Here is a 9,331-nt window from a genome sequence, read left to right as displayed (position 1 = left end):
GGCCTCGAGGGTTTGAGAGATTTGACCTTTGAAAACAAATGGGAGGAAATTGTAGACATGCTCGAAGTACGACTAAACGCTTTTGGAGTGGCTTCTCAAGAGAAAATCCTCGTCACTAGAGGATTATGCACTGGGGAAATATAGAAGAATTGCGAAATGTACAATACGTCAAAAAAACCAATGGCGACTTGTTGCAAGCTTGGATTTTCCACGATACAACGGAAGTATGGTTAGTTTGAAAGGAAAGCTATACATACAGGGTTGAAGAAATGAGAGGGGCCAAACTGTACCGAGTGTTGAATATTTTGACACAGCTAAGGACACATGGATCCTTACAACAAAAATACCAGTCACCTCATACCCGTTATTTGGCTGTATTCTGAGACTCACCAGAGAACTACTCGACAAACTAAAGGTTGCTGGGGAGTAGTCCCTCAAACGTACTACAGCCTCGAAATAAAACAGCTTAAATATTACGTTCACGACAAAGGGCGTGCAGGGAAAGCTCATCGTGTATGATACAAGATGATTTTTTTTTTACTTGTCCAAAGATCAACCCGAGGAAGAGCCGAAAAAGACCAAAGGTCATCCTACGACGGCCACTTTTTGTTGTCAATCTCATACTTAAACTCTGTATGCAACATGGCATTTATAGGCACTAGACTGCTAAATCATCACACTTGATTCCTATTAGACACCTTTCCAGAGATTCCTCCTCTGAGTCATAACGGACTTATCATTGCGTGGATGGATGAATGGACCTACTATGGGGCTTACCAGGACGTAGAATACTCCTCAAATCTAGGATTAAATTTCCTCCAAACCGAAAACCCGTTAAGAGTAATAATACACACTGAGGTTAGATGATGAGGTGCAGGAACCAGATAAGCAAATAACAGAAAGTGTAAAATCTTAAAAAAAAAAAAAAAAAAAAAAGAGAGAGAGAGAGAAATCATTGTCAAGAAAAAAAAGCGTCTTAAGCTACATGGAGTCCTAAACTCGAAATGCAACGTTTATAGTTCGAAAAAAATGTCTCGAAAATAATTCAATTCGGTAAACTGGAACGCCTGACCCCTTTTTCATCGAGCCGAACAGGTGAAGTCTTGATTTATTGAAGGTATTATGATTTTCTGAAGAAATGAAGCGAACACTGCACTAACTGAATGGATAAACATTGCTAATTTACGTCATTAAGAAAAAGCGAGGGGAAAACTTGTGAATATAATACCTTTAATGTGAATGATTGTTTTGTTTTTTTGTTTTTATCGAAATGGGATTTGGCAAGTATTTTAAAGTCATTCAGTCAAATCGAATTTCGCACGTTTTGCTGAAAATCATAGTGAATTTTCTATCCTTCAGTGATTAAGTATTATTCTCCTTTTGTTCGCAGCTCTGTTTTTATATAAATTCTCGTTGCAAAAGTGAAATTTAAGTGGAATTCCTGGGAAAGAAAACAACTCCTTCTACATGTAACTCAATATTTCTGCAATGTTTGAACAATAGGGTCCTTCTGTCATCCCAATCAATAATCCCTATGCCGTTATGCCCACAATGCTTTTCAATCAGTCATCAGTTATTAAATTTAACCCGGCGGGGGGGGGGGGGGGGTGAAGGATTTCAGGGGATCAGATGATTTTCAAGGGAAATGGGGGGGGGGTCAGTTCTCGCCATTCGCCAACGGAGTATAAAGCTGGGACAATAGAAAATTGACTGCCTCTTAACTGAAAATGAGGGGACCATAGAACACTAGAAGGCCTTACTATGATGGGGTATCTATGCTGTTATACCCACATGTCTTTGTGTGATTTTGGGGTGATAATGTGGGGAGAAATTCGATATCAAGTCCTCTAAGTGTCAAAGAGTAAAGAGAAATAATTGCCAAGGTGAAGGAATGTTTTCAGTTGCAATCATTTTCTCTTGATGCAATCTAGCTACCTTTCGCTTTTAATGATAGTAGAGAAGTCAAGTTGATTATAGACCCCTTTCATAAATGACTGCCGGATTAATATTCTTTTGTTTGAATTTAAATCAGCCTTTCTGGCGTCGTTCTCCAGTATAAAATTCAAAAGAATACATTATCTTAAGCGAGGCCAGAAAGGCTAATTTGAATTTAAACAAAAGAATATTAATCCGGCAGCCATTTTTGAAAGTGGTCAATACTTAGCTAAAAAATACGCAGAACAGAGAAAAAAGAAACTAGAAGGTACGTATTTTTAATGACATGCATAATCCAAATAATCACCTAATAGTGTAGGCATTCATATAACATCCGTGTAAATCTTGTTCCCCAAGTCATCGTTCCATTCCAAATTTGCCTCGATGTGGGCCTTGAGGAAGACTAGCCTGTAGTGCAGGCGGATTTTGGCGGGGCGAGTGGATATCTCCATCGGTTGTTCTGGCCGCCATCTTGAATTAGAAAAACAGTGGAAAGTTGGGGCGAGGTAAAACGTTACCCAGCTGGTGGGAGGGAGAGAGAAAAATTGGGGAAGGGAGAGAGGGAGGGGGAGGGGAAAGAAAAATGGTTTTTCTTCCCCGTCCCCCCACCCACTCCGATATTCTCGCATTCTCGCCGCAGTTCTGCCGGTCTGCAGCGAATCCAACACGGCGGCTAAACACTCGAAAGATGAAAACCACCAAAACTGCCTGCACTGCAGGCTAGAGGAAGACAGAGGAAGACTGAAGAAGTGAACCAGAGAAGCAGAGCTGGATACTTTAATTTGTATTCCAAACCTGTGACAAATGGGCGTGTTCACGTCGTTTTTCTCACTTAATCCCTCTTACTTATCGTATGTTTCTGGAGCGCATCTCAAACCGGGTAAGCTTCGTCGATTTTTCCTACTCGTCTCTTAGGGGATCCTGGGATTGAAACTCGCGGGAGAGTTTAGTAAGACGCAAAGAACTTCCGCTTTCGGTATCTTCGTCGCTAATAGATAATTGGAGGGATCTGTCCTCGCAAACAAGGGTATCCTGTAGAAGATGGAAGAATTACAGCCAATGTCAGCAGTTGAGCAAACTTCTTTCTGTGTGGAATTGATGAAGCGCCTGAACATTCAGCGAAAACAAGATTATTTGTGCGACATTACTTTGGTGACGAACGACGACAGAGAGTTTAAGGCTCACAGAAATGTTCTTTCCGCCGCAAGTCCGTTCTTTTGCAAGCTTCTGCAGAGCGACATGAAGGAGAATCGAGAAGGAATCGTTCGATTTGAGGAGATCTCAGGATCTGTTATGGAAGATATTTTGGAATTCGTCTACACAGGAACTGTGGAAGTAACTCAGGAGAATGCTAAGGAATTGATCGCCGCTGGGAACTACCTGATGATGCCGAGCTTGAAAACAGTTTCGGGGCGATTTTTGGATCAAGAAATGTCCATGTCTAACTGCATTTCAACTTTTTATTTTTGCTGAGAAATACGATTGTGGTGAGCTTATTGATAATAGTCAGGAATTCATCCTTTCAAACTTTTTGTCCGTAGCGACAATGCCTGAATTCTTACGCTTAGATGTTATAGAAACGGAACGGTGGCTATCAAGTGATGACATTGCGGTCGAAGTGGAAGCAGATGTTTTTAAGATAATTTTAAAGTGGATTGAACAGAATAAAAGTGAGCGGAAAGGAGTATTGGAAAAGTTGTTTCGTGACGTTCGAATGGACTTCTTATCGGGTGAGTACTTAATTGATGTCGTGACGAACGAATTTGTCCGAGAAAACTTTGTTTGTTTAAAGACTGCTCTGGATGCGTTGAAGAGGGCCACCTTTTCAGATGAAGATAGCCAACCTCAATCACCGAGAAAAGGGTTCGAAACAAGCGCTATTGTGGCTTGTGGAAGTGGATACCTCTTTTGTTACCTTCCTGAGAAGAACGAGTGGAAGCGTTTAGCCGACAGGCCCGACGGCTGCCCTGAGCACTTGGAAACTGACCCCGTTGTTAAATGTCGTGGCCAGCTGTATGCTTTTCAAGCTGCTGACAATGTGATGAGATATGATCCAGTTGTTAACAGTTGGTCTACACTGGACCTTTACGTGGACGATGCTGACTACAAGATGGTTGTCGTTAGAGGAGAAATTTATGCTGTGGGGATGGTTGATGGTGAAGACAAAACCACGGTCATAAGATATAATGTTGAGCTGTGTGCATGGGAAAGTTCTCTTGTCTCACGATGGCTACAGAACTGATGCTTGTGTTGTTGCAGCTGGAAGACATGTCCATGTGATTGGTGGGGGGCCTTGGGAAGGTCAATTCGTTGCTAAAGCTGAGAGATTTGACACTGTGGAAAACACATGGGAGGAAATTGCCGATATGAAGGAAGAAAGAGGCGGTGCTTTTGGAGTGGCCATGAAAGAAAAAATCTTTGTTGCTGGTGGAAGGCACAGAGAGGGAAACTCATTATTGCAAACATGTGAGATGTACAATATTTTAACAAATGAATGGCAACTTGTTGGGAGCTTGAATGCTCCTTGTGAATATGGCAACATGATTTGTCTCAACCAAAAATTGTATGTCCTAGGTGGAAAGAATGAACAAAATCAAGCTGAACTGAATATAGAATGTTTTGATCCAACAAAGGCAAAGTGGATTCAGAGGACAATCGTACCCGTGACGAAGTTTAAGAAAGGAAATAAGAACACATTCTGTGGGTGTGTACTGAAGCTTTCCAAAGGAGTGCTGGATAGACTCAGTGTTGTTGGGGAGAAGCCCCTTGGTTAATTTTTCCTTTGGAGGTGACTCATTACAATTAGGTAGTTAACAAATCAAAATTGGTTTAGCGTGATCTGTACTCTTAAAGTCTGATCTTTTAAGTACTTGTTTCTTCTGGTGACTTAGTTTTTTTTTTGCGGGGGGGGGGGGGGGCAACATGACTCAGGTTCTCGTGGAACATGACTTCGGGTGAGATGACTCTTGGATGACTTGATTGATTACCTTCATCATCAGTGGTCAAAATTTTGTGGACTCGTGAGGTGCAGCCAAGTATATCCGCAACAAATTATGACTACTGTAGTGAGAAATTGTTGTCGATAAGAATACAGACCTCACAAAACCTCTGTCCATTTATTTTCTACTACAATATTGTTGTTAAATAAAATGATTCTATCAGTGCCTGACATGTTGCGTGATATGTTGACACAAGTAGCGTTGTCTGTACTCCTATCAACAATGGCAAATTAAGCAATCAGATTTCGACATTACACTGCCAATATTGTGGTAAAACAGAAAGTATTCTTGGGTATATCAACTATTTGTGCAATTAGTTTAGTGTGCTTGATTGAGGACATTAATTTTTTCTCTGAAATTTACGCTGCCTTGAGTAGAAATTGAATGAAGAATAAATAAACATAAAATTCTAATGGCTTGAGTCTAGTAGGATTTGGGAAAATCCATATCGTAGACCACTTTATATTTGTCTGAGGATAAGTTGTTAAAATAGAGATGGGAAACTAGCAACAGAGGAGTCATGAAGATCAAACACAGAAGAGTTTAATTCAAAACAATTACTGTCACCCTAGGGTGACATTGATCAGGCAATGGAGCACATAAAGTGGACTTCAAAATGGACTTTTCAAAGGCAGATACATGAAATATCAGTAGCACCTCAGTCGCACAACTTAGGGATTGACTATTAAATTTGTGATACTAGCTGTTTTTCTTTATTATTATCTTTTTATGTTTCAGCATTAACACAGTTTACTCCCTAAAGCTTTTTATAACCTATTGATATGTTTATCAACTACATATCAACATTATAACAATAGTCATAAGGTTCAAAATTGACATAGTACAAAAAACTCATTAGAACTAATAATCGTCGAAGCACAATTGGTTTTTCTATTTGAATTAATTCAGATGGCTAACTTAATTAATGCCTCTCTAAATGTGTGGTTAAGTAAATTAACATAAAAGGAATTCTAAATAGCTAGGCATACAACTAGCTATTCTGAAGGTTTCCTATTTTTAAAGTTTCCCCACTTTTTATGTAAAAATATTCAGTTATCTGTTATCTTAATTTTTCCTCTTTTTTTGTGAATATATTTATATGTATGTTTAGATTTTAAGGGACTTTAGGGTATTTAATTAAGGTGAAACAACCTTCACACAGCATGTTTAACCATTTATATGTATATCAATATATGTATTCAGTTGTTACCTAATTTTACAGTATCAATAGTTATCAATCACTGTTAAAGGTATTAAGATTAAGTAATAAATTTACATAGTCACTACAACAAAAGAATTTTTTTTCATTTCCGTCTTTTTCAAATTTTTTTCTCAGCTAGCTATTTATGATAACAGTATACTGAGTTGCTTTAAGCCTCAGCTGGATTCCAGCCTTAAGTTTCTTGCAGGCACTACAGTGCCACGGGCAAAGATCAGACTTGACATGGTTGAAATGTTACTTGAGTTCCCGCATTTGGAGGGAATAAGAGATATTTCCATCATGCTGGCTGTTGATCCATGTCTAACTACAAAGAGTGACAAAAATAGTTTGTCTTATAATTTTAATGCAAATAACTTTACTAGAAAGTTCCCCTCTTTCCCTCAAACAATGTTGCTTGGTAGTAATAAAGGAGAGAGAGAGAGAGAGAGAGAGGGGGGGGGGCAGGGCTTGACACCAACTTTGCAACTTACTAGCCAAGTGGCTAGTGACATCTTAGATGTTATGACAATTTCAGTTTGTTTACTAGTCAAACTGGCCAGTGGAAGTAAAAAACCACTGGCCAAAACTGAATTTCTACTAATCTGTGGCTAGTGGTTACTGTTAGTGTAGAGCTCTTGGGGGGGGGGGGGGGGTAAATAACTGAGAGTAATCAGAAACAATTCAAAGGCATAAGAGCATGCCAAGACATTTGCCGTCATTGTAGTTAACCATTAACAACTATTATTATGCATTAAACTTACTATGTAACTCTGATTGGTCCAGAGCATACTGTCAATATACAATACTGTATGAAGTTGACATGAAAACCCAATATCTACAACAGATATTGGGTTATCAGGTCAAGTTCAAATCTGCCTGGTCTCCAAGTCCTTTGTCCATGTTAATGTTTTCAAACTTTTGCAAACTCACGGGTGTATTCTTTTGCAGATTGTTTAATGACTGTAGAATAAAACAATTATTGAACTTGGGTTTTGCTTGATATCATGATTTCTCAAACCTTTTATCTGTGTTATCTGCCTCAGCCTTTGCCTTTGGCAGATATTAACTCGGACCTCTGCACTGACAATTCATGATATAATGCCCAACCTCATCCAATAATTGCTTATTGTTTAAGTTGTACAAGTGTACATGCATAATCTGGTCATTATATCCCAAAGAGTGACTGCGATCTAACTTCTCCAAAGTCTATTATCACTGAATCACTCATTAAGATCAGGAGAATTGAGGAAATGATCACCAACTTCAAAAGCTCCTGATTGCTACACAAATTCTCCTTGTCAGCAGCTTAGGAAATGAATATAGAACTGTATAGAGAATGTGCATACTGATGTTGAGGTGTAAAGGGTTAATTGCAGTGGTATTTCCAAAGGAGTTGTTAACTTTCTGTGACCAGCCTCACAATTGTGCATGATATTGCAATATTTTTTGCTATAATTTTAAAATTTCATTTTCTATGATAATCAAATTATCATACCCACAGGATTTGCACCATAAATTTCCTTTAAGTCGCACCATCACACCTAACTATTTCCTATGATAACCAAACCATCCTAAACACAGGATTTGCAGCTAAATTTCCTTTAGAATGATCACACCTAACTTCCAAAAATTTTAAAGGATTTCCTGCTATTGTTCGATTCCTTATAAAAGAAGTACAGTTAGTTAGTTTAACTCAGTAGTTCAGAGTGTCAAGACCAGTGCTTACAAGCTCAGAACCTCTTGGTCACAAAAAAAGTAACTCCAGTATGTGTAACCTCAAGTTAGTGACCTATTCTACCAAGGATTTGCTTGCAATCACCCTTTCTTTTTAATCAGTATTATTTCTTTTGTACTTTCCTGTACAAATAAATTTTATTGTGGCTATAAGTCTGTCTCGTTGTTCAAATAACAAAATCAGAACCTGCCTCCGTCACATTTAGTCAGGGGCTCTTCCTACTTGCAAACTTTTAAAGAGCCCCTGATCAAATGAGAAAATATGTGGATTGAAAAAGACACTTTCAGTCATTTTAGCTCTGGGGAATGTTAATTCCACTGTAAAATTATTTGTTGCAGGTCTAGAAAGCAGATCAGGTCTGATATCCCAGATACCAGCGTAATTTTTATTGACTAAGTTTAATCTAATGTGAAAGCAAATGCTGTAAAGATTAGTTTATTTGATGAAAATAACTTCAAAATAGATGGGAAATGGCAATTTGTAAAATGAATTCACAATTATTTGTAATAGTGCCAACCTTCCTAGCACACAGGTTTCTGCTTTGTCAAAAACCATAACTTAAACCCCCCCCCTCTCCCTTTGAGTCCAATTTCAGTGGCTTCAATGCACTGAACGATTGATTGCTAGAATTTGGTGCAAAATAAATTCAGAGAAATGTTCCATACTATCACATGCTTCAACATGCTCATACACTTTAAAATTCCACACACCTGACTGATCATTACTCAGTTGTTTCCTATGACAGTATACCAAGATCTATATATTCATTAGAGTAATTAATGTGTATAATTATGGAAACCCAAAGGCGGCTTTTTCTGGCCCAGCCCCCCTCAACCTTTTCAGCCCTCCCACATCACCTTGTCATGATTACCAGAAAGTGTAACTCACCAGGCAAAATTTTTGTTAAATTTGACACTGATGACTAAAACCCTCTAAAAAAGCCAAGAGTTGTGAAGCAAACCAAAGAAATTGAAAAAAAAAAATTCATATATTTATCCAAAAGTGCATGCACCAGACTTGTGTGCAATGTGTAATTAAATTGAAGTGAATATTTCGAATTGTACCTCACGTAAATCGTCCAGGGCAGCACTAATATCCAGTTGAAATATTCATTATGTCTTCGACCAAATGCTCCTTCTCCTTGCAGTTTACTTGGTGTACTATAAACGTTTGAGGAAAGAGGGATAGGCTTAGCTTTTCAGAAATCTTTATCGGGAAACTATTTCTGTTGGAATTTTTTAAGAATCACCAAGCCTCACTTCCAATGAACTACGTCCAACATCTTGTTTCCTTGAACTCGTCTCCAGAGTCACTGGAGCGATTCTTGGGCGAAGACGAAGAGGGGTATGGGAACGAGGTAAGAACTTCCGCTTGCTTTTTATTCCACATCACTAGGAGATATTTGGAGGGATCTGTTCAATAAAAATGGAAGAATTACCGCTATTCTCAGCCGTTAAGCAA

The 9,331-nt window shown here is 38.6% G+C and overlaps 1 pseudogene; it reads left to right on the top strand.

The window, feature by feature from the left end:
• The first annotated feature begins 2,265 nt into the window (after positions 1 to 2,265).
• On the top strand, positions 2,266 to 7,123 carry LOC111337689 (kelch-like protein 24; annotated as a pseudogene).
• Positions 7,124 to 9,331: the final 2,208 nt, after the last annotated feature.

Source organism: Stylophora pistillata, chromosome 11, assembly GCF_964205215.1.
Source record: "Stylophora pistillata chromosome 11, jaStyPist1.2, whole genome shotgun sequence".
Classification (NCBI taxonomy): domain Eukaryota; kingdom Metazoa; phylum Cnidaria; class Anthozoa; order Scleractinia; family Pocilloporidae; genus Stylophora; species Stylophora pistillata.
This window is presented reverse-complemented; position numbering and strand designations above follow the sequence as displayed.